The 18848-nt window shown below is 44.7% G+C and overlaps 34 non-coding genes across 34 annotated transcripts; 16 read left to right on the top strand and 18 right to left on the bottom strand.

Annotated features, from left to right (window-relative positions):
• Positions 1–96: 96 nt before the first annotated feature.
• Positions 97–185, bottom strand: Trnay-gua (transfer RNA tyrosine (anticodon GUA)). The gene is given in 2 exon segments: positions 97–132; positions 149–185. It is a non-coding gene; the product is annotated as a tRNA-Tyr (tRNA).
• Positions 186–433: 248 nt separating this feature from the next.
• Trnaq-cug (transfer RNA glutamine (anticodon CUG)) lies at positions 434–505 on the top strand. Its single transcript has one exon. It is a non-coding gene; the product is annotated as a tRNA-Gln (tRNA).
• Positions 506–863: 358 nt separating this feature from the next.
• Positions 864–952, bottom strand: Trnay-gua (transfer RNA tyrosine (anticodon GUA)). The gene is given in 2 exon segments: positions 864–899; positions 916–952. It is a non-coding gene; the product is annotated as a tRNA-Tyr (tRNA).
• Positions 953–1200: 248 nt separating this feature from the next.
• Positions 1201–1272, top strand: Trnaq-cug (transfer RNA glutamine (anticodon CUG)). The gene has a single exon. It is a non-coding gene; the product is annotated as a tRNA-Gln (tRNA).
• A 358-nt stretch (positions 1273–1630) lies between these two features.
• Positions 1631–1719, bottom strand: Trnay-gua (transfer RNA tyrosine (anticodon GUA)). Its single transcript is given in 2 exon segments — positions 1631–1666; positions 1683–1719. It is a non-coding gene; the product is annotated as a tRNA-Tyr (tRNA).
• A 248-nt stretch (positions 1720–1967) lies between these two features.
• On the top strand, positions 1968–2039 carry Trnaq-cug (transfer RNA glutamine (anticodon CUG)). The gene has a single exon. It is a non-coding gene; the product is annotated as a tRNA-Gln (tRNA).
• Positions 2040–2397: 358 nt separating this feature from the next.
• Positions 2398–2486, bottom strand: Trnay-gua (transfer RNA tyrosine (anticodon GUA)). The gene is given in 2 exon segments: positions 2398–2433; positions 2450–2486. It is a non-coding gene; the product is annotated as a tRNA-Tyr (tRNA).
• A 248-nt stretch (positions 2487–2734) lies between these two features.
• Positions 2735–2806, top strand: Trnaq-cug (transfer RNA glutamine (anticodon CUG)). Its single transcript has one exon. It is a non-coding gene; the product is annotated as a tRNA-Gln (tRNA).
• Positions 2807–3164: 358 nt separating this feature from the next.
• Positions 3165–3253, bottom strand: Trnay-gua (transfer RNA tyrosine (anticodon GUA)). The gene is given in 2 exon segments: positions 3165–3200; positions 3217–3253. It is a non-coding gene; the product is annotated as a tRNA-Tyr (tRNA).
• A 248-nt stretch (positions 3254–3501) lies between these two features.
• Trnaq-cug (transfer RNA glutamine (anticodon CUG)) lies at positions 3502–3573 on the top strand. Its single transcript has one exon. It is a non-coding gene; the product is annotated as a tRNA-Gln (tRNA).
• Positions 3574–3931: 358 nt separating this feature from the next.
• On the bottom strand, positions 3932–4020 carry Trnay-gua (transfer RNA tyrosine (anticodon GUA)). The gene is given in 2 exon segments: positions 3932–3967; positions 3984–4020. It is a non-coding gene; the product is annotated as a tRNA-Tyr (tRNA).
• A 6210-nt stretch (positions 4021–10230) lies between these two features.
• On the bottom strand, positions 10231–10319 carry Trnay-gua (transfer RNA tyrosine (anticodon GUA)). Its single transcript is given in 2 exon segments — positions 10231–10266; positions 10283–10319. It is a non-coding gene; the product is annotated as a tRNA-Tyr (tRNA).
• Positions 10320–10567: 248 nt separating this feature from the next.
• Positions 10568–10639, top strand: Trnaq-cug (transfer RNA glutamine (anticodon CUG)). The gene has a single exon. It is a non-coding gene; the product is annotated as a tRNA-Gln (tRNA).
• Positions 10640–10997: 358 nt separating this feature from the next.
• On the bottom strand, positions 10998–11086 carry Trnay-gua (transfer RNA tyrosine (anticodon GUA)). Its single transcript is given in 2 exon segments — positions 10998–11033; positions 11050–11086. It is a non-coding gene; the product is annotated as a tRNA-Tyr (tRNA).
• Positions 11087–11334: 248 nt separating this feature from the next.
• Trnaq-cug (transfer RNA glutamine (anticodon CUG)) lies at positions 11335–11406 on the top strand. Its single transcript has one exon. It is a non-coding gene; the product is annotated as a tRNA-Gln (tRNA).
• A 358-nt stretch (positions 11407–11764) lies between these two features.
• On the bottom strand, positions 11765–11853 carry Trnay-gua (transfer RNA tyrosine (anticodon GUA)). The gene is given in 2 exon segments: positions 11765–11800; positions 11817–11853. It is a non-coding gene; the product is annotated as a tRNA-Tyr (tRNA).
• Positions 11854–12101: 248 nt separating this feature from the next.
• Positions 12102–12173, top strand: Trnaq-cug (transfer RNA glutamine (anticodon CUG)). The gene has a single exon. It is a non-coding gene; the product is annotated as a tRNA-Gln (tRNA).
• A 358-nt stretch (positions 12174–12531) lies between these two features.
• Positions 12532–12620, bottom strand: Trnay-gua (transfer RNA tyrosine (anticodon GUA)). Its single transcript is given in 2 exon segments — positions 12532–12567; positions 12584–12620. It is a non-coding gene; the product is annotated as a tRNA-Tyr (tRNA).
• Positions 12621–12868: 248 nt separating this feature from the next.
• Trnaq-cug (transfer RNA glutamine (anticodon CUG)) lies at positions 12869–12939 on the top strand. Its single transcript has one exon. It is a non-coding gene; the product is annotated as a tRNA-Gln (tRNA).
• Positions 12940–13297: 358 nt separating this feature from the next.
• Positions 13298–13386, bottom strand: Trnay-gua (transfer RNA tyrosine (anticodon GUA)). The gene is given in 2 exon segments: positions 13298–13333; positions 13350–13386. It is a non-coding gene; the product is annotated as a tRNA-Tyr (tRNA).
• Positions 13387–13635: 249 nt separating this feature from the next.
• On the top strand, positions 13636–13707 carry Trnaq-cug (transfer RNA glutamine (anticodon CUG)). The gene has a single exon. It is a non-coding gene; the product is annotated as a tRNA-Gln (tRNA).
• Positions 13708–14064: 357 nt separating this feature from the next.
• Trnay-gua (transfer RNA tyrosine (anticodon GUA)) lies at positions 14065–14153 on the bottom strand. Its single transcript is given in 2 exon segments — positions 14065–14100; positions 14117–14153. It is a non-coding gene; the product is annotated as a tRNA-Tyr (tRNA).
• Positions 14154–14401: 248 nt separating this feature from the next.
• Positions 14402–14473, top strand: Trnaq-cug (transfer RNA glutamine (anticodon CUG)). The gene has a single exon. It is a non-coding gene; the product is annotated as a tRNA-Gln (tRNA).
• A 358-nt stretch (positions 14474–14831) lies between these two features.
• Trnay-gua (transfer RNA tyrosine (anticodon GUA)) lies at positions 14832–14920 on the bottom strand. Its single transcript is given in 2 exon segments — positions 14832–14867; positions 14884–14920. It is a non-coding gene; the product is annotated as a tRNA-Tyr (tRNA).
• A 248-nt stretch (positions 14921–15168) lies between these two features.
• Trnaq-cug (transfer RNA glutamine (anticodon CUG)) lies at positions 15169–15240 on the top strand. The gene has a single exon. It is a non-coding gene; the product is annotated as a tRNA-Gln (tRNA).
• A 359-nt stretch (positions 15241–15599) lies between these two features.
• Trnay-gua (transfer RNA tyrosine (anticodon GUA)) lies at positions 15600–15688 on the bottom strand. Its single transcript is given in 2 exon segments — positions 15600–15635; positions 15652–15688. It is a non-coding gene; the product is annotated as a tRNA-Tyr (tRNA).
• Positions 15689–15936: 248 nt separating this feature from the next.
• Positions 15937–16008, top strand: Trnaq-cug (transfer RNA glutamine (anticodon CUG)). Its single transcript has one exon. It is a non-coding gene; the product is annotated as a tRNA-Gln (tRNA).
• A 358-nt stretch (positions 16009–16366) lies between these two features.
• Positions 16367–16455, bottom strand: Trnay-gua (transfer RNA tyrosine (anticodon GUA)). The gene is given in 2 exon segments: positions 16367–16402; positions 16419–16455. It is a non-coding gene; the product is annotated as a tRNA-Tyr (tRNA).
• A 248-nt stretch (positions 16456–16703) lies between these two features.
• Positions 16704–16775, top strand: Trnaq-cug (transfer RNA glutamine (anticodon CUG)). The gene has a single exon. It is a non-coding gene; the product is annotated as a tRNA-Gln (tRNA).
• A 358-nt stretch (positions 16776–17133) lies between these two features.
• On the bottom strand, positions 17134–17222 carry Trnay-gua (transfer RNA tyrosine (anticodon GUA)). Its single transcript is given in 2 exon segments — positions 17134–17169; positions 17186–17222. It is a non-coding gene; the product is annotated as a tRNA-Tyr (tRNA).
• A 248-nt stretch (positions 17223–17470) lies between these two features.
• Positions 17471–17542, top strand: Trnaq-cug (transfer RNA glutamine (anticodon CUG)). The gene has a single exon. It is a non-coding gene; the product is annotated as a tRNA-Gln (tRNA).
• A 358-nt stretch (positions 17543–17900) lies between these two features.
• Positions 17901–17989, bottom strand: Trnay-gua (transfer RNA tyrosine (anticodon GUA)). The gene is given in 2 exon segments: positions 17901–17936; positions 17953–17989. It is a non-coding gene; the product is annotated as a tRNA-Tyr (tRNA).
• A 248-nt stretch (positions 17990–18237) lies between these two features.
• Positions 18238–18309, top strand: Trnaq-cug (transfer RNA glutamine (anticodon CUG)). The gene has a single exon. It is a non-coding gene; the product is annotated as a tRNA-Gln (tRNA).
• A 358-nt stretch (positions 18310–18667) lies between these two features.
• On the bottom strand, positions 18668–18756 carry Trnay-gua (transfer RNA tyrosine (anticodon GUA)). Its single transcript is given in 2 exon segments — positions 18668–18703; positions 18720–18756. It is a non-coding gene; the product is annotated as a tRNA-Tyr (tRNA).
• Positions 18757–18848: the final 92 nt, after the last annotated feature.

The raw sequence follows: 18848 nt of genomic DNA, 5'->3' as shown, positions 1-18848 counted from the left end.
AAATGAATTTCCTTTAAAATAGGTTTAAAACATAGGGAGGTTCTGACCGAGTGGGCATGCTCTGGAGCCTCTTTGCTCCTGAGATTAGAAAAACAGTCCTCTGGGCCGGATTTGAACCAGCGACCTATGGATAACTGTGAATCCTCCACTACAGTCCACCGCTCTACCAACTGAGCTACCAGAGGCTCTGCATACTTTCTTATTCGTACTGATTGCTTTACGTCCGTCCCTGTCTTTCGTTTCCACACACTGCTACTCAGCGCTGCCATATAGACGCACAGGAAATGCAGTCATCGGCTGCAAGTGCAAACATTGCCCAGATTAAGTTTTATAATGCTCGATCGTGTCAATTAGGTTAAAAAATGCAAGTAGGAAGTGTCTGAAGTACGTCAGAACACTGCTAAGTGTATTTACGAGTCCCATTCTCCTGTCTGGTTCCATGGTGTAACGGTTAGCACTCTGGACTCTGAATCCAGCGATCCGAGTTCGAATCTCGGTGGAACCTTCGTTTAGTCTAAATTTTCTGTAATAAGCGTTTCTCGCCGATGAAGTAGCAGCGATAGGCTCAGGGGTGTAGTTTCTACGTTTGTATTAAAAACGAGATGTCTATGAAACGGCTGAATATTGGTACGACTATGTGACCTATATAGCACATTAAACGAGTAATGCCTGTAAGAGCAAGCAATTTTACTATAATTCGAAGAAATATCATTATCCTACGAAGGCTAAGAATCCCATGATTATCAACTAGCTACTAGAAGCTGAGCAAATGAATTTCCTTTAAAATAGGTTTAAAACATAGGGAGGTTCTGACCGAGTGGGCATGCTCTGGAGCCTCTTTGCTCCTGAGATTAGAAAAACAGTCCTCTGGGCCGGATTTGAACCAGCGACCTATGGATAACTGTGAATCCTCCACTACAGTCCACCGCTCTACCAACTGAGCTACCAGAGGCTCTGCATACTTTCTTATTCGTACTGATTGCTTTACGTCCGTCCCTGTCTTTCGTTTCCACACACTGCTACTCAGCGCTGCCATATAGACGCACAGGAAATGCAGTCATCGGCTGCAAGTGCAAACATTGCCCAGATTAAGTTTTATAATGCTCGATCGTGTCAATTAGGTTAAAAAATGCAAGTAGGAAGTGTCTGAAGTACGTCAGAACACTGCTAAGTGTATTTACGAGTCCCATTCTCCTGTCTGGTTCCATGGTGTAACGGTTAGCACTCTGGACTCTGAATCCAGCGATCCGAGTTCGAATCTCGGTGGAACCTTCGTTTAGTCTAAATTTTCTGTAATAAGCGTTTCTCGCCGATGAAGTAGCAGCGATAGGCTCAGGGGTGTAGTTTCTACGTTTGTATTAAAAACGAGATGTCTATGAAACGGCTGAATATTGGTACGACTATGTGACCTATATAGCACATTAAACGAGTAATGCCTGTAAGAGCAAGCAATTTTACTATAATTCGAAGAAATATCATTATCCTACGAAGGCTAAGAATCCCATGATTATCAACTAGCTACTAGAAGCTGAGCAAATGAATTTCCTTTAAAATAGGTTTAAAACATAGGGAGGTTCTGACCGAGTGGGCATGCTCTGGAGCCTCTTTGCTCCTGAGATTAGAAAAACAGTCCTCTGGGCCGGATTTGAACCAGCGACCTATGGATAACTGTGAATCCTCCACTACAGTCCACCGCTCTACCAACTGAGCTACCAGAGGCTCTGCATACTTTCATATTCGTACTGATTGCTTTACGTCCGTCCCTGTCTTTCGTTTCCACACACTGCTACTCAGCGCTGCCATATAGACGCACAGGAAATGCAGTCATCGGCTGCAAGTGCAAACATTGCCCAGATTAAGTTTTATAATGCTCGATCGTGTCAATTAGGTTAAAAAATGCAAGTAGGAAGTGTCTGAAGTACGTCAGAACACTGCTAAGTGTATTTACGAGTCCCATTCTCCTGTCTGGTTCCATGGTGTAACGGTTAGCACTCTGGACTCTGAATCCAGCGATCCGAGTTCGAATCTCGGTGGAACCTTCGTTTAGTCTAAATTTTCTGTAATAAGCGTTTCTCGCCGATGAAGTAGCAGCGATAGGCTCAGGGGTGTAGTTTCTACGTTTGTATTAAAAACGAGATGTCTATGAAACGGCTGAATATTGGTACGACTATGTGACCTATATAGCACATTAAACGAGTAATGCCTGTAAGAGCAAGCAATTTTACTATAATTCGAAGAAATATCATTATCCTACGAAGGCTAAGAATCCCATGATTATCAACTAGCTACTAGAAGCTGAGCAAATGAATTTCCTTTAAAATAGGTTTAAAACATAGGGAGGTTCTGACCGAGTGGGCATGCTCTGGAGCCTCTTTGCTCCTGAGATTAGAAAAACAGTCCTCTGGGCCGGATTTGAACCAGCGACCTATGGATAACTGTGAATCCTCCACTACAGTCCACCGCTCTACCAACTGAGCTACCAGAGGCTCTGCATACTTTCTTATTCGTACTGATTGCTTTACGTCCGTCCCTGTCTTTCGTTTCCACACACTGCTACTCAGCGCTGCCATATAGACGCACAGGAAATGCAGTCATCGGCTGCAAGTGCAAACATTGCCCAGATTAAGTTTTATAATGCTCGATCGTGTCAATTAGGTTAAAAAATGCAAGTAGGAAGTGTCTGAAGTACGTCAGAACACTGCTAAGTGTATTTACGAGTCCCATTCTCCTGTCTGGTTCCATGGTGTAACGGTTAGCACTCTGGACTCTGAATCCAGCGATCCGAGTTCGAATCTCGGTGGAACCTTCGTTTAGTCTAAATTTTCTGTAATAAGCGTTTCTCGCCGATGAAGTAGCAGCGATAGGCTCAGGGGTGTAGTTTCTACGTTTGTATTAAAAACGAGATGTCTATGAAACGGCTGAATATTGGTACGACTATGTGACCTATATAGCACATTAAACGAGTAATGCCTGTAAGAGCAAGCAATTTTACTATAATTCGAAGAAATATCATTATCCTACGAAGGCTAAGAATCCCATGATTATCAACTAGCTACTAGAAGCTGAGCAAATGAATTTCCTTTAAAATAGGTTTAAAACATAGGGAGGTTCTGACCGAGTGGGCATGCTCTGGAGCCTCTTTGCTCCTGAGATTAGAAAAACAGTCCTCTGGGCCGGATTTGAACCAGCGACCTATGGATAACTGTGAATCCTCCACTACAGTCCACCGCTCTACCAACTGAGCTACCAGAGGCTCTGCATACTTTCTTATTCGTACTGATTGCTTTACGTCCGTCCCTGTCTTTCGTTTCCACACACTGCTACTCAGCGCTGCCATATAGACGCACAGGAAATGCAGTCATCGGCTGCAAGTGCAAACATTGCCCAGATTAAGTTTTATAATGCTCGATCGTGTCAATTAGGTTAAAAAATGCAAGTAGGAAGTGTCTGAAGTACGTCAGAACACTGCTAAGTGTATTTACGAGTCCCATTCTCCTGTCTGGTTCCATGGTGTAACGGTTAGCACTCTGGACTCTGAATCCAGCGATCCGAGTTCGAATCTCGGTGGAACCTTCGTTTAGTCTAAATTTTCTGTAATAAGCGTTTCTCGCCGATGAAGTAGCAGCGATAGGCTCAGGGGTGTAGTTTCTACGTTTGTATTAAAAGCGAGATGTCTATGAAACGGCTGAATATTGGTACGACTATGTGACCTATATAGCACATTAAACGAGTAATGCCTGTAAGAGCAAGCAATTTTACTATAATTCGAAGAAATATCATTATCCTACGAAGGCTAAGAATCCCATGATTATCAACTAGCTACTAGAAGCTGAGCAAATGAATTTCCTTTAAAATAGGTTTAAAACATAGGGAGGTTCTGACCGAGTGGGCATGCTCTGGAGCCTCTTTGCTCCTGAGATTAGAAAAACAGTCCTCTGGGCCGGATTTGAACCAGCGACCTATGGATAACTGTGAATCCTCCACTACAGTCCACCGCTCTACCAACTGAGCTACCAGAGGCTCTGCATACTTTCTTATTCGTACTGATTGCTTTACGTCCGTCCCTGTCTTTCGTTTCCACACACTGCTACTCAGCGCTGCCATATAGACGCACAGGAAATGCAGTCATCGGCTGCAAGTGCAAACATTGCCCAGATTAAGTTTTATAATGCTCGATCGTGTCAATTAGGTTAAAAAATGCAAGTAGGAAGTGTCTGAAGTACGTCAGAACACTGCTAAGTGTATTCAGTTCCGCTTTAGACGCCGTGCAGTGTGGACGTGCCTAGTCTTCCGCTCCGCCGTAGCGTTACGTATAGTGGACTATCGTTTTTGTTTACGTGTTGTGTTGCAACTTCTGAGAGTGTTTCTCCGTCGTTGTTTCGTACCTTGTGTTACTTTCTGTCCTTATTTCAGTGTTTTTTGTGTAGCGGTTTCGACCGCATATTTTGAAAATGTCGTCCCAGGTTATTCCTCGTCAGGCTACAGTTAGTTTTGCTTTTGACAAGTCAACCCGCCATGTGCAACCTAGTTCTCTTGAGATACATGATTGGTTGGTAGATACCTTTGGTGTTCATTCGGATCAGGTGCACACTGCTTATTTTGATACCGAACTATATGTTTTCTTTGTTAAGTTTATGGACCCACTTCAGGTTGATAAAATTCTTTCTAAATATGGTCATCAAGTTCTCTTTCGGCATCGGGATGATTCTGTAAGTACCGTGCTGCTTTCCAATGCTTCCATCACGTATACCAATGTTCGTGTTTACAACCTTCCACCGGAGGTGGATAATGTCTATCTTAAGGAGGGTCTACAGAAGTATGGTGATGTAAAGAGCATTCGCCTTGAACGCTGGCCAAGCCAACATCGCCTGCAATGTTACAGTGGTATTCGTTCAGTCGAAATGCACGTTAAGCAGAATATTCCATCTCACCTGCAGATCGGTGGATATCGTGTCCATGTAACATATAGTGGTCAGGTTGGCACCTGTTTTTTGTGCAATGAAAGTGGTCACGTGCGTACCGACTGTCCGCGGAGAGTTTTTGTTTTAAAAAATTCTCTCGAACAGCGTCGCAAGTTAACGGTCGCTGACCTCGTTGCAGGTGGTTCTGCTCTTGGTGTAGCACAGTCCAGTGGTAGTAGCGCCCCGCCACAGGTTTTGCGCACCCCTGACACAGAATTTCCTCCTTTGCGTGCTAAATCTGATGTTGTTCCGTCTGTCCCTCAGGTGGGTGTGCCACTTTTGAATAATAAGAGGCGTCGCCCACACGATGGAAATAGTACGGATGAGGATCTCCCTGAGATGCCCCAGTCCGAGCGACCGGCATCCTCCGAGCCACTGTGTACTGTAGCTGCTCCCTGCCCTCCTGAGGTAGCGGTTCCGGTGGCGGCTGCTGGCGCCCCTCCGGCCTCCGACGCAGCTTCTCTCGAGTCGGGTCGTCGGTCGGACCTGTTGGCGCCGTCTTCCGAACCGACTTCGATGTCACAACAAGTGGAGCCGCGACAACTTCCTGCTTCGCTGCCCCATACCTCTGCCAGCGGAGCTGCTCCGCTTCCTTCCAACTCTGCGGCCTCGGACCTTCCTGCTCACGTTTCGCCTCCGTGCAGTCCATGTTTGCCGGAAGCTAGTGCAGGTGTTGACCATTCCGTTTTGTCGGATGTTTCCCCCGCGACCCCGGATCCCGCATGTGGACCGGCGCGGGTGGTGTCGGATACAGAACTTGACCCTCCTACGTCACCGGCGGCTGAAGTTTCCTTGCCCGTCAGCCGACGCAAGTTACGCGTTCAGCCGAACGTTAATGCTGTTCGTAAAAAACCGAAACGTAAGGGATCCACGGAACGGGGTAGCAGTCCCCCTCCCTCGGATGCCTCCGTCACCCCTGCTATGGACTGTGACGCTGGTGCGTCGGTGTAGGTGATTTGTTTTCTCGCTTTTCTCTCTATGGTTCAAGCATACACCTTTCTTACCTTAAATGTTAACCGTATTGAGTCCGACGTTCGCATTGCCTCTTTGCGGCAGTTTATTTACGACGCCTGTGCGGACGTAGTGTTTTTGCAGGAAGTGTTGTTTTCTGATCTCTCTCTACCTGGATTTCAAACTGTTTTTAATGTCGCGCCGGAATATTCAACAGGAACTGCTCTTTTCTTTCGAGAGGGCATTCCTATTACTGACGTTGAATTCCTTGACTCTGGCCGTGGGATTGGTTGTCGTCTTTTTGATCTCCGCCTCATTGTTTTGTATGCCCCCTCTGGTTCGGGTCACACTGTGGCTCGATCGCGCTTTTATAAAGAAGAGCTTATTTATCTTTTGCGCCAGAGTCCTCGGAGTCTCCTGCTCGGAGGCGATTTTAATTGTGTTTTACGCCCTGCAGACCAGTCCCCCAATTTTAATTATTGCCGTGATTTACATGACTTAGTTCGTACGATGCATCTGCGTGATGTTTGGGAACACAAATATCCAACCCTGGTGAAATATACGTTTTTTACCGCGTCCTCATGCAGTAGACTCGACAGATTCTATTTATCTGATTTTTTATGTGATAAAATTCTTTCTGTCGATGTTATTCCTACTAGTTTTTCTGACCATTGTGCTTTTACTGCCACTGTAAATCTTAGTCACCAACCTGCAAAACTTTATCGTTCCCAGTGGATGTTAAATGTTTCCCACCTTGCCGACAGTGCTATGGATGATGTTATAAGTGGCGTGTGGGAGCGATGTCTTCGCTCTGTCCCGCGATACCCCTCCTTGCTGGTTTGGTGGACTGCGTTTGCCAAGCCCAAGATTCGTCAGACTTTGATTTTCTACTGTGCTGCTAGGGCGCGTGATTTTAAGAACACGTATGAATATTACTACTCTGTCCTGCGTGAACTATATGACGCGGCGGGTACCTCTCCTCTGCGGATCCATGATGTTCGTCGTATTAAAGCCAAGCTCTTGAGCCTTAAACGACGACAGATGGATGGTCTGCGAGTCAAGTCGAAACCTCACTCTCTTGTTGAAGGTGAGCTGACATCCTTGTACCACCTGCTACGGCATTACACTCGTCGTCGTCGCTCCTTCATCTCTTCTCTTACGGTGGATGGTGGACGACAGCTTATTGCACAGGAGGAAATGGTTCGTGCTCTTCATCAGTATTACACTAGTCTATATTCTGCCGATGATTCTGGTGAGTCTCTTTCGGATGATGTCTTTGGGGATCTAACTGCGACGATCGCGCCTGACGCGAACGGCGAATTTCTCCGGGAGTTCCAGGTAGATGAGGTTTTCGATTTTATTGCTCGCTCTCCGTCCAGTAAATCGCCGGGTCCAGACGGCCTGCCTAAAGAATTTTATCTCCGTTTTTGGCCTCTTTTGGGTGGCATTTTTACGCAGATTTTAAATGAGATTGTCAGGGGGATGGATGTGCCTGCCGATTTTAAAGTAGGGAAAATTGTTTTAATTCCGAAGTCTTCTGGTCGTTTATCTGCTGCCAATCTTCGTCCGCTCACATTGCTGAATTTTGACTACAAGACAGCTGCTAGAGCGCTCAATAGCCGGTTGTCCTCTCTGCTTCGGGGTGTGATTGGTGCACATCAATGTTGTTTTCATGATAGATCTATTCTGACACCAGTAGCCGAATATCGGGATGTTGTCTCGGTTGCGGCGGTTACAAACGTACATTGTGCCTTTGCCTTCCTTGATTTTCATAAGGCTTTTGATCACGTCGGTCATGTGTTTTTAGATCGTGTTTTAGGTACAATAGGTTTTAACGCTTCATCACGTGGTGTTCTTGGCAATTTGTATAGGGGAATAACAGCTCGGGTGTCAGTCAATGGGCAGCTGACGCCGCCCATTGCTATCCGCCGCGGAGTGCCTCAGGGTAGTCCGCTCTCTATGTCTTTATTCGTATTGTCCCTGGAACCGCTGCTTCGGACTATTGCTCTCAAGCTTCAGGGTATGTCCCTCTCTGGTGGGAAGCTCTCGGTTAAGGCATATGCGGATGATGTCGTTGTTCTCCTCCGTCAACGTGATGATATCCCGTTGTTGAAAGGGGCAGTTGATGCATACTGTCGTGTCTCTGGAGCGCGTCTCAATCAGGGTAAATGTAAGTTCCTTGATATTCGAGGATTTCGCGATGCTGACGTCCCTTGGGCCACTGTTGTCGATCGCCATACGTCCTTGGGGATTATCATTGATCGGTGTCCTCTAAAAATGGCGGCTCTCAATTGGAAATCTGTCACCGAGAAGATACAGGGGGCTCTGATGGTCCATGAGCAGCGCTCTGCTACCATTTTGCAAAAAGTCAGAATTTTAGACACCTACGTTCTATGTAAAGCTTATTATGTTGCTCAGCTGTTCCCACTTCCCATGATGGTGGCGAAAAGGTTGCGCCAATTGTCTAGCAGGTTTATATGGAAGGGCCATCTATTCAAGTTACGTTACGAGGTAATGACGAAACCGCGTATCTCCGGAGGCTTGGGCCTCTCTGACATTACTCGCAAGGCGTCTGCTTTGTACGTCCGCCGAACGACTCTAATTGTTACGCAAGAAGTGACTTCGATTACATCCAGGCTTTTTACTGTTGTGCGTCCGGCGAGCCTTGCTCCACCTGTCGATGTCGGACGCCTAAATTTTAAGTTGAAACACATTCGGGAATTTTACATTGCGGTGAGTTACCTCGGTGACGTCTTCTTGCGGCGACCGGTGCCAACGACCAAGGGCTTGATTGCCCGCTGGGAGGGGCTGATCGGTCCCAATCCAATAGAACTGGCGTCTCCATCTGTGTCCTGGAGGAACGTCTGGAAGAATGTTAGTCTGCCGATCCACTCTATGGCCGTGGCGTCCACGTGGTATAGGGTAATAAATAATTTGGTTCCCACCAATGTACGACTGCACCGTATTGGTCTTTCTGACACGGACACCTGTACTCGGTGTGGTCTCGTGGATACCCTTGAACATCGATTCACCTGCTGTGGGCACCTTGCTAATTGGCGTTGGCTCAGGAAACAACTTGCCTTTGTCACTAGGTCTGCTGAAGCCGCTTATACTATTGACATCATCGTCCGGCCCGATTCTTCCTTTTTTCCGCGAACGAAGCTCCATACCGTCATGTGGTTGATTGGCCATTTCGTACATTTTGTCAACAGTTGTCATGAAGAGGATGGACACCTAGCGTTTCGGCAGTACATGCTTACTGCTTACTGGCAGCGCTTGCGATTGCCAGGCCTCCGAGATGATTTTGCCAATATGCTTAGCCTGACATTTGAAAGAGAGGGTGTTGGCTAAGGTCACCTGTGTGAGCCATTTTCTTTTATACTGTTTCTGGATTTGCCGCCTTTATGTATGTTTCTTCTCTACACCAGGACTGAAGTTTCCGTGTTTTTTTTTTTGTTTTTTTTTAATCTTTATTTCACAAAGCAGTCTACATTATATAGTCATGTTTTAGGATTTTAATTTCAGTAGTGTACTTCTTTTGAAGTGGCTGTGTTGTGGATGTTCCTTAATATTTTTTTTTTCAATAGACATATTTGTTAGAGGAATAATAATTACGCTTTCATTTGCTCATAATGAGCTGAGACTGAATTGCAGGCATTAATAAAAAAAAAAAAAAAAAAAAAAAAAAGTGGTTAAGGCGTTGGACTGCTAATCCATTAAAAAAAAAAAAAAAAAAAAAGGGGTATGATTCCTGCTTCGGGTGCAGGAGGTCCCGGGTTCATATCCCGGACGAGCCCTTGCGTTTTGTGCAAACGTGTGGCAACTACCGTCATGCCGGCGGCTGTTCCGCGCATTTCCAGCCCTCCAGGTTAAAAATAAAAAAAAAAAAAAAAAATGGTGTAACGGTTAGCACTCTGGACTCTGAATCCAGCGATCCGAGTTCGAATCTCGGTGGAACCTTCGTTTAGTCTAAATTTTCTGTAATAAGCGTTTCTCGCCGATGAAGTAGCAGCGATAGGCTCAGGGGTGTAGTTTCTACGTTTGTATTAAAAACGAGATGTCTATGAAACGGCTGAATATTGGTACGACTATGTGACCTATATAGCACATTAAACGAGTAATGCCTGTAAGAGCAAGCAATTTTACTATAATTCGAAGAAATATCATTATCCTACGAAGGCTAAGAATCCCATGATTATCAACTAGCTACTAGAAGCTGAGCAAATGAATTTCCTTTAAAATAGGTTTAAAACATAGGGAGGTTCTGACCGAGTGGGCATGCTCTGGAGCCTCTTTGCTCCTGAGATTAGAAAAACAGTCCTCTGGGCCGGATTTGAACCAGCGACCTATGGATAACTGTGAATCCTCCACTACAGTCCACCGCTCTACCAACTGAGCTACCAGAGGCTCTGCATACTTTCTTATTCGTACTGATTGCTTTACGTCCGTCCCTGTCTTTCGTTTCCACACACTGCTACTCAGCGCTGCCATATAGACGCACAGGAAATGCAGTCATCGGCTGCAAGTGCAAACATTGCCCAGATTAAGTTTTATAATGCTCGATCGTGTCAATTAGGTTAAAAAATGCAAGTAGGAAGTGTCTGAAGTACGTCAGAACACTGCTAAGTGTATTTACGAGTCCCATTCTCCTGTCTGGTTCCATGGTGTAACGGTTAGCACTCTGGACTCTGAATCCAGCGATCCGAGTTCGAATCTCGGTGGAACCTTCGTTTAGTCTAAATTTTCTGTAATAAGCGTTTCTCGCCGATGAAGTAGCAGCGATAGGCTCAGGGGTGTAGTTTCTACGTTTGTATTAAAAACGAGATGTCTATGAAACGGCTGAATATTGGTACGACTATGTGACCTATATAGCACATTAAACGAGTAATGCCTGTAAGAGCAAGCAATTTTACTATAATTCGAAGAAATATCATTATCCTACGAAGGCTAAGAATCCCATGATTATCAACTAGCTACTAGAAGCTGAGCAAATGAATTTCCTTTAAAATAGGTTTAAAACATAGGGAGGTTCTGACCGAGTGGGCATGCTCTGGAGCCTCTTTGCTCCTGAGATTAGAAAAACAGTCCTCTGGGCCGGATTTGAAAAAGCGACCTATGGATAACTGTGAATCCTCCACTACAGTCCACCGCTCTACCAACTGAGCTACCAGAGGCTCTGCATACTTTCTTATTCGTACTGATTGCTTTACGTCCGTCCCTGTCTTTCGTTTCCACACACTGCTACTCAGCGCTGCCATATAGACGCACAGGAAATGCAGTCATCGGCTGCAAGTGCAAACATTGCCCAGATTAAGTTTTATAATGCTCGATCGTGTCAATTAGGTTAAAAAATGCAAGTAGGAAGTGTCTGAAGTACGTCAGAACACTGCTAAGTGTATTTACGAGTCCCATTCTCCTGTCTGGTTCCATGGTGTAACGGTTAGCACTCTGGACTCTGAATCCAGCGATCCGAGTTCGAATCTCGGTGGAACCTTCGTTTAGTCTAAATTTTCTGTAATAAGCGTTTCTCGCCGATGAAGTAGCAGCGATAGGCTCAGGGGTGTAGTTTCTACGTTTGTATTAAAAACGAGATGTCTATGAAACGGCTGAATATTGGTACGACTATGTGACCTATATAGCACATTAAACGAGTAATGCCTGTAAGAGCAAGCAATTTTACTATAATTCGAAGAAATATCATTATCCTACGAAGGCTAAGAATCCCATGATTATCAACTAGCTACTAGAAGCTGAGCAAATGAATTTCCTTTAAAATAGGTTTAAAACATAGGGAGGTTCTGACCGAGTGGGCATGCTCTGGAGCCTCTTTGCTCCTGAGATTAGAAAAACAGTCCTCTGGGCCGGATTTGAACCAGCGACCTATGGATAACTGTGAATCCTCCACTACAGTCCACCGCTCTACCAACTGAGCTACCAGAGGCTCTGCATACTTTCTTATTCGTACTGATTGCTTTACGTCCGTCCCTGTCTTTCGTTTCCACACACTGCTACTCAGCGCTGCCATATAGACGCACAGGAAATGCAGTCATCGGCTGCAAGTGCAAACATTGCCCAGATTAAGTTTTATAATGCTCGATCGTGTCAATTAGGTTAAAAAATGCAAGTAGGAAGTGTCTGAAGTACGTCAGAACACTGCTAAGTGTATTTACGAGTCCCATTCTCCTGTCTGGTTCCATGGTGTAACGGTTAGCACTCTGGACTCTGAATCCAGCGATCCGAGTTCGAATCTCGGTGGAACCTTCGTTTAGTCTAAATTTTCTGTAATAAGCGTTTCTCGCCGATGAAGTAGCAGCGATAGGCTCAGGGGTGTAGTTTCTACGTTTGTATTAAAAACGAGATGTCTATGAAACGGCTGAATATTGGTACGACTATGTGACCTATATAGCACATTAAACGAGTAATGCCTGTAAGAGCAAGCAATTTTACTATAATTCGAAGAAATATCATTATCCTACGAAGGCTAAGAATCCCATGATTATCAACTAGCTACTAGAAGCTGAGCAAATGAATTTCCTTTAAAATAGGTTTAAAACATAGGGAGGTTCTGACCGAGTGGGCATGCTCTGGAGCCTCTTTGCTCCTGAGATTAGAAAAACAGTCCTCTGGGCCGGATTTGAACCAGCGACCTATGGATAACTGTGAATCCTCCACTACAGTCCACCGCTCTACCAACTGAGCTACCAGAGGCTCTGCATACTTTCTTATTCGTACTGATTGCTTTACGTCCGTCCCTGTCTTTCGTTTCCACACACTGCTACTCAGCGCTGCCATATAGACGCACAGGAAATGCAGTCATCGGCTGCAAGTGCAAACATTGCCCAGATTAAGTTTTATAATGCTCGATCGTGTCAATTAGGTTAAAAAATGCAAGTAGGAAGTGTCTGAAGTACGTCAGAACACTGCTAAGTGTATTTACGAGTCCCATTCTCCTGTCTGGTTCCATGGTGTAACGGTTAGCACTCTGGACTCTGAATCCAGCGATCCGAGTTCGATCTCGGTGGAACCTTCGTTTAGTCTAAATTTTCTGTAATAAGCGTTTCTCGCCGATGAAGTAGCAGCGATAGGCTCAGGGGTGTAGTTTCTACGTTTGTATTAAAAACGAGATGTCTATGAAACGGCTGAATATTGGTACGACTATGTGACCTATATAGCACATTAAACGAGTAATGCCTGTAAGAGCAAGCAATTTTACTATAATTCGAAGAAATATCATTATCCTACGAAGGCTAAGAATCCCATGATTATCAACTAGCTACTAGAAGCTGAGCAAATGAATTTCCTTTAAAATAGGTTTAAAACATAGGGAGGTTCTGACCGAGTGGGCATGCTCTGGAGCCTCTTTGCTCCTGAGATTAGAAAAACAGTCCTCTGGGCCGGATTTGAACCAGCGACCTATGGATAACTGTGAATCCTCCACTACAGTCCACCGCTCTACCAACTGAGCTACCAGAGGCTCTGCATACTTTCTTATTCGTACTGATTGCTTTACGTCCCGTCCCTGTCTTTCGTTTCCACACACTGCTACTCAGCGCTGCCATATAGACGCACAGGAAATGCAGTCATCGGCTGCAAGTGCAAACATTGCCCAGATTAAGTTTTATAATGCTCGATCGTGTCAATTAGGTTAAAAAATGCAAGTAGGAAGTGTCTGAAGTACGTCAGAACACTGCTAAGTGTATTTACGAGTCCCATTCTCCTGTCTGGTTCCATGGTGTAACGGTTAGCACTCTGGACTCTGAATCCAGCGATCCGAGTTCGAATCTCGGTGGAACCTTCGTTTAGTCTAAATTTTCTGTAATAAGCGTTTCTCGCCGATGAAGTAGCAGCGATAGGCTCAGGGGTGTAGTTTCTACGTTTGTATTAAAAACGAGATGTCTATGAAACGGCTGAATATTGGTACGACTATGTGACCTATATAGCACATTAAACGAGTAATGCCTGTAAGAGCAAGCAATTTTACTATAATTCGAAGAAATATCATTATCCTACGAAGGCTAGAATCCCATGATTATCAACTAGCTACTAGAAGCTGAGCAAATGAATTTCCTTTAAAATAGGTTTAAAACATAGGGAGGTTCTGACCGAGTGGGCATGCTCTGGAGCCTCTTTGCTCCTGAGATTAGAAAAACAGTCCTCTGGGCCGGATTTGAACCAGCGACCTATGGATAACTGTGAATCCTCCACTACAGTCCACCGCTCTACCAACTGAGCTACCAGAGGCTCTGCATACTTTCTTATTCGTACTGATTGCTTTACGTCCGTCCCTGTCTTTCGTTTCCACACACTGCTACTCAGCGCTGCCATATAGACGCACAGGAAATGCAGTCATCGGCTGCAAGTGCAAACATTGCCCAGATTAAGTTTTATAATGCTCGATCGTGTCAATTAGGTTAAAAAATGCAAGTAGGAAGTGTCTGAAGTACGTCAGAACACTGCTAAGTGTATTTACGAGTCCCATTCTCCTGTCTGGTTCCATGGTGTAACGGTTAGCACTCTGGACTCTGAATCCAGCGATCCGAGTTCGAATCTCGGTGGAACCTTCGTTTAGTCTAAATTTTCTGTAATAAGCGTTTCTCGCCGATGAAGTAGCAGCGATAGGCTCAGGGGTGTAGTTTCTACGTTTGTATTAAAAACGAGATGTCTATGAAACGGCTGAATATTGGTACGACTATGTGACCTATATAGCACATTAAACGAGTAATGCCTGTAAGAGCAAGCAATTTTACTATAATTCGAAGAAATATCATTATCCTACGAAGGCTAAGAATCCCATGATTATCAACTAGCTACTAGAAGCTGAGCAAATGAATTTCCTTTAAAATAGGTTTAAAACATAGGGAGGTTCTGACCGAGTGGGCATGCTCTGGAGCCTCTTTGCTCCTGAGATTAGAAAAACAGTCCTCTGGGCCGGATTTGAACCAGCGACCTATGGATAACTGTGAATCCTCCACTACAGTCCACCGCTCTACCAACTGAGCTACCAGAGGCTCTGCATACTTTCTTATTCGTACTGATTGCTTTACGTCCGTCCCTGTCTTTCGTTTCCACACACTGCTACTCAGCGCTGCCATATAGACGCACAGGAAATGCAGTCATCGGCTGCAAGTGCAAACATTGCCCAGATTAAGTTTTATAATGCTCGATCGTGTCAATTAGGTTAAAAAATGCAAGTAGGAAGTGTCTGAAGTACGTCAGAACACTGCTAAGTGTATTTACGAGTCCCATTCTCCTGTCTGGTTCCATGGTGTAACGGTTAGCACTCTGGACTCTGAATCCAGCGATCCGAGTTCGAATCTCGGTGGAACCTTCGTTTAGTCTAAATTTTCTGTAATAAGCGTTTCTCGCCGATGAAGTAGCAGCGATAGGCTCAGGGGGTGTAGTTTCTACGTTTGTATTAAAAACGAGATGTCTATGAAACGGCTGAATATTGGTACGACTATGTGACCTATATAGCACATTAAACGAGTAATGCCTGTAAGAGCAAGCAATTTTACTATAATTCGAAGAAATATCATTATCCTACGAAGGCTAAGAATCCCATGATTATCAACTAGCTACTAGAAGCTGAGCAAATGAATTTCCTTTAAAATAGGTTTAAAACATAGGGAGGTTCTGACCGAGTGGGCATGCTCTGGAGCCTCTTTGCTCCTGAGATTAGAAAAACAGTCCTCTGGGCCGGATTTGAACCAGCGACCTATGGATAACTGTGAATCCTCCACTACAGTCCACCGCTCTACCAACTGAGCTACCAGAGGCTCTGCATACTTTCTTATTCGTACTGATTGCTTTACGTCCGTCCCTGTCTTTCGTTTCCACACACTGCTACTCAGCGCTGCCATATAGACGCACAGGAAATGCAGTCATCGGCTGCAAGTGCAAACATTGCCCAGATTAAGTTTTATAATGCTCGATCGTGTCAATTAGGTTAAAAAATGCAAGTAGGAAGTGTCTGAAGTACGTCAGAACACTGCTAAGTGTATTTACGAGTCCCATTCTCCTGTCTGGTTCCATGGTGTAACGGTTAGCACTCTGGACTCTGAATCCAGCGATCCGAGTTCGAATCTCGGTGGAACCTTCGTTTAGTCTAAATTTTCTGTAATAAGCGTTTCTCGCCGATGAAGTAGCAGCGATAGGCTCAGGGGTGTAGTTTCTACGTTTGTATTAAAAACGAGATGTCTATGAAACGGCTGAATATTGGTACGACTATGTGACCTATATAGCACATTAAACGAGTAATGCCTGTAAGAGCAAGCAATTTTACTATAATTCGAAGAAATATCATTATCCTACGAAGGCTAAGAATCCCATGATTATCAACTAGCTACTAGAAGCTGAGCAAATGAATTTCCTTTAAAATAGGTTTAAAACATAGGGAGGTTCTGACCGAGTGGGCATGCTCTGGAGCCTCTTTGCTCCTGAGATTAGAAAAACAGTCCTCTGGGCCGGATTTGAACCAGCGACCTATGGATAACTGTGAATCCTCCACTACAGTCCACCGCTCTACCAACTGAGCTACCAGAGGCTCTGCATACTTTCTTATTCGTACTGATTGCTTTACGTCCGTCCCTGTCTTTCGTTTCCACACACTGCTACTCAGCGCTGCCATATAGACGCACAGGAAATGCAGTCATCGGCTGCAAGTGCAAACATTGCCCAGATTAAGTTTTATAATGCTCGATCGTGTCAATTAGGTTAAAAAATGCAAGTAGGAAGTGTCTGAAGTACGTCAGAACACTGCTAAGTGTATTTACGAGTCCCATTCTCCTGTCTGGTTCCATGGTGTAACGGTTAGCACTCTGGACTCTGAATCCAGCGATCCGAGTTCGAATCTCGGTGGAACCTTCGTTTAGTCTAAATTTTCTGTAATAAGCGTTTCTCGCCGATGAAGTAGCAGCGATAGGCTCAGGGGTGTAGTTTCTACGTTTGTATTAAAAACGAGATGTCTATGAAACGGCTGAATATTGGTACGACTATGTGACCTATATAGCACATTAAACGAGTAATGCCTGTAAGAGCAAGCAATTTTACTATAATTCGAAGAAATATCATTATCCTACGAAGGCTAAGAATCCCATGATTATCAACTAGCTACTAGAAGCTGAGCAAATGAATTTCCTTTAAAATAGGTTTAAAACATAGGGAGGTTCTGACCGAGTGGGCATGCTCTGGAGCCTCTTTGCTCCTGAGATTAGAAAAACAGTCCTCTGGGCCGGATTTGAACCAGCGACCTATGGATAACTGTGAATCCTCCACTACAGTCCACCGCTCTACCAACTGAGCTACCAGAGGCTCTGCATACTTTCTTATTCGTACTGATTGCTTTACGTCCGTCCCTGTCTTTCGTTTCCACACACTGCTACTCAGCGCTGCCATATAGACGCACAGGAAATGCAGTCATCGGCTGCAAGTGCAAACATTGCCCAGATTAAGTTTTATAATGCTCGATCGTGTCAATTAGGTTAAAAAATGCAAGTAGGAAGTGTCTGAAGTACGTCAGAACACTGCTAAGTGTATTTACGAGTCCCATTCTCCTGTCTGGTTCCATGGTGTAACGGTTAGCACTCTGGACTCTGAATCCAGCGATCCGAGTTCGAATCTCGGTGGAACCTTCGTTTAGTCTAAATTTTCTGTAATAAGCGTTTCTCGCCGATGAAGTAGCAGCGATAGGCTCAGGGGTGTAGTTTCTACGTTTGTATTAAAAACGAGATGTCTATGAAACGGCTGAATATTGGTACGACTATGTGACCTATATAGCACATTAAACGAGTAATGCCTGTAAGAGCAAGCAATTTTACTATAATTCGAAGAAATATCATTATCCTACGAAGGCTAAGAATCCCATGATTATCAACTAGCTACTAGAAGCTGAGCAAATGAATTTCCTTTAAAATAGGTTTAAAACATAGGGAGGTTCTGACCGAGTGGGCATGCTCTGGAGCCTCTTTGCTCCTGAGATTAGAAAAACAGTCCTCTGGGCCGGATTTGAACCAGCGACCTATGGATAACTGTGAATCCTCCACTACAGTCCACCGCTCTACCAACTGAGCTACCAGAGGCTCTGCATACTTTCTTATTCGTACTGATTGCTTTACGTCCGTCCCTGTCTTTCGTTTCCACACACTGCTACTCAGCGCTGCCATATAGACGCACAGGAAATGCAGTCATCGGCTGCAAGTGCAAACATTGCCCAGATTAAGTTTTATAATGCTCGATCGTGTCAATTAGGTTAAAAAATGCAAGTAGGAAGTGTCTGAAGTACGTCAGAACACTGCTAAGTGTATTTACGAGTCCCATTCTCCTGTCTGGTTCCATGGTGTAACGGTTAGCACTCTGGACTCTGAATCCAGCGATCCGAGTTCGAATCTCGGTGGAACCTTCGTTTAGTCTAAATTTTCTGTAATAAGCGTTTCTCGCCGATGAAGTAGCAGCGATAGGCTCAGGGGTGTAGTTTCTACGTTTGTATTAAAAACGAGATGTCTATGAAACGGCTGAATATTGGTACGACTATGTGACCTATATAGCACATTAAACGAGTAATGCCTGTAAGAGCAAGCAATTTTACTATAATTCGAAGAAATATCATTATCCTACGAAGGCTAAGAATCCCATGATTATCAACTAGCTACTAGAAGCTGAGCAAATGAATTTCCTTTAAAATAGGTTTCAAACATAGGGAGGTTCTGACCGAGTGGGCATGCTCTGGAGCCTCTTTGCTCCTGAGATTAGAAAAACAGTCCTCTGGGCCGGATTTGAACCAGCGACCTATGGATAACTGTGAATCCTCCACTACAGTCCACCGCTCTACCAACTGAGCTACCAGAGGCTCTGCATACTTTCTTATTCGTACTGATTGCTTTACGTCCGTCCCTGTCTTTCGTTTCCACACACTGCTACTCAGCGCTGCCATATAGACGC

Source organism: Schistocerca serialis, chromosome 2, assembly GCF_023864345.2.
Source record: "Schistocerca serialis cubense isolate TAMUIC-IGC-003099 chromosome 2, iqSchSeri2.2, whole genome shotgun sequence".
NCBI lineage: Eukaryota > Metazoa > Arthropoda > Insecta > Orthoptera > Acrididae > Schistocerca > Schistocerca serialis.
This window is presented reverse-complemented; position numbering and strand designations above follow the sequence as displayed.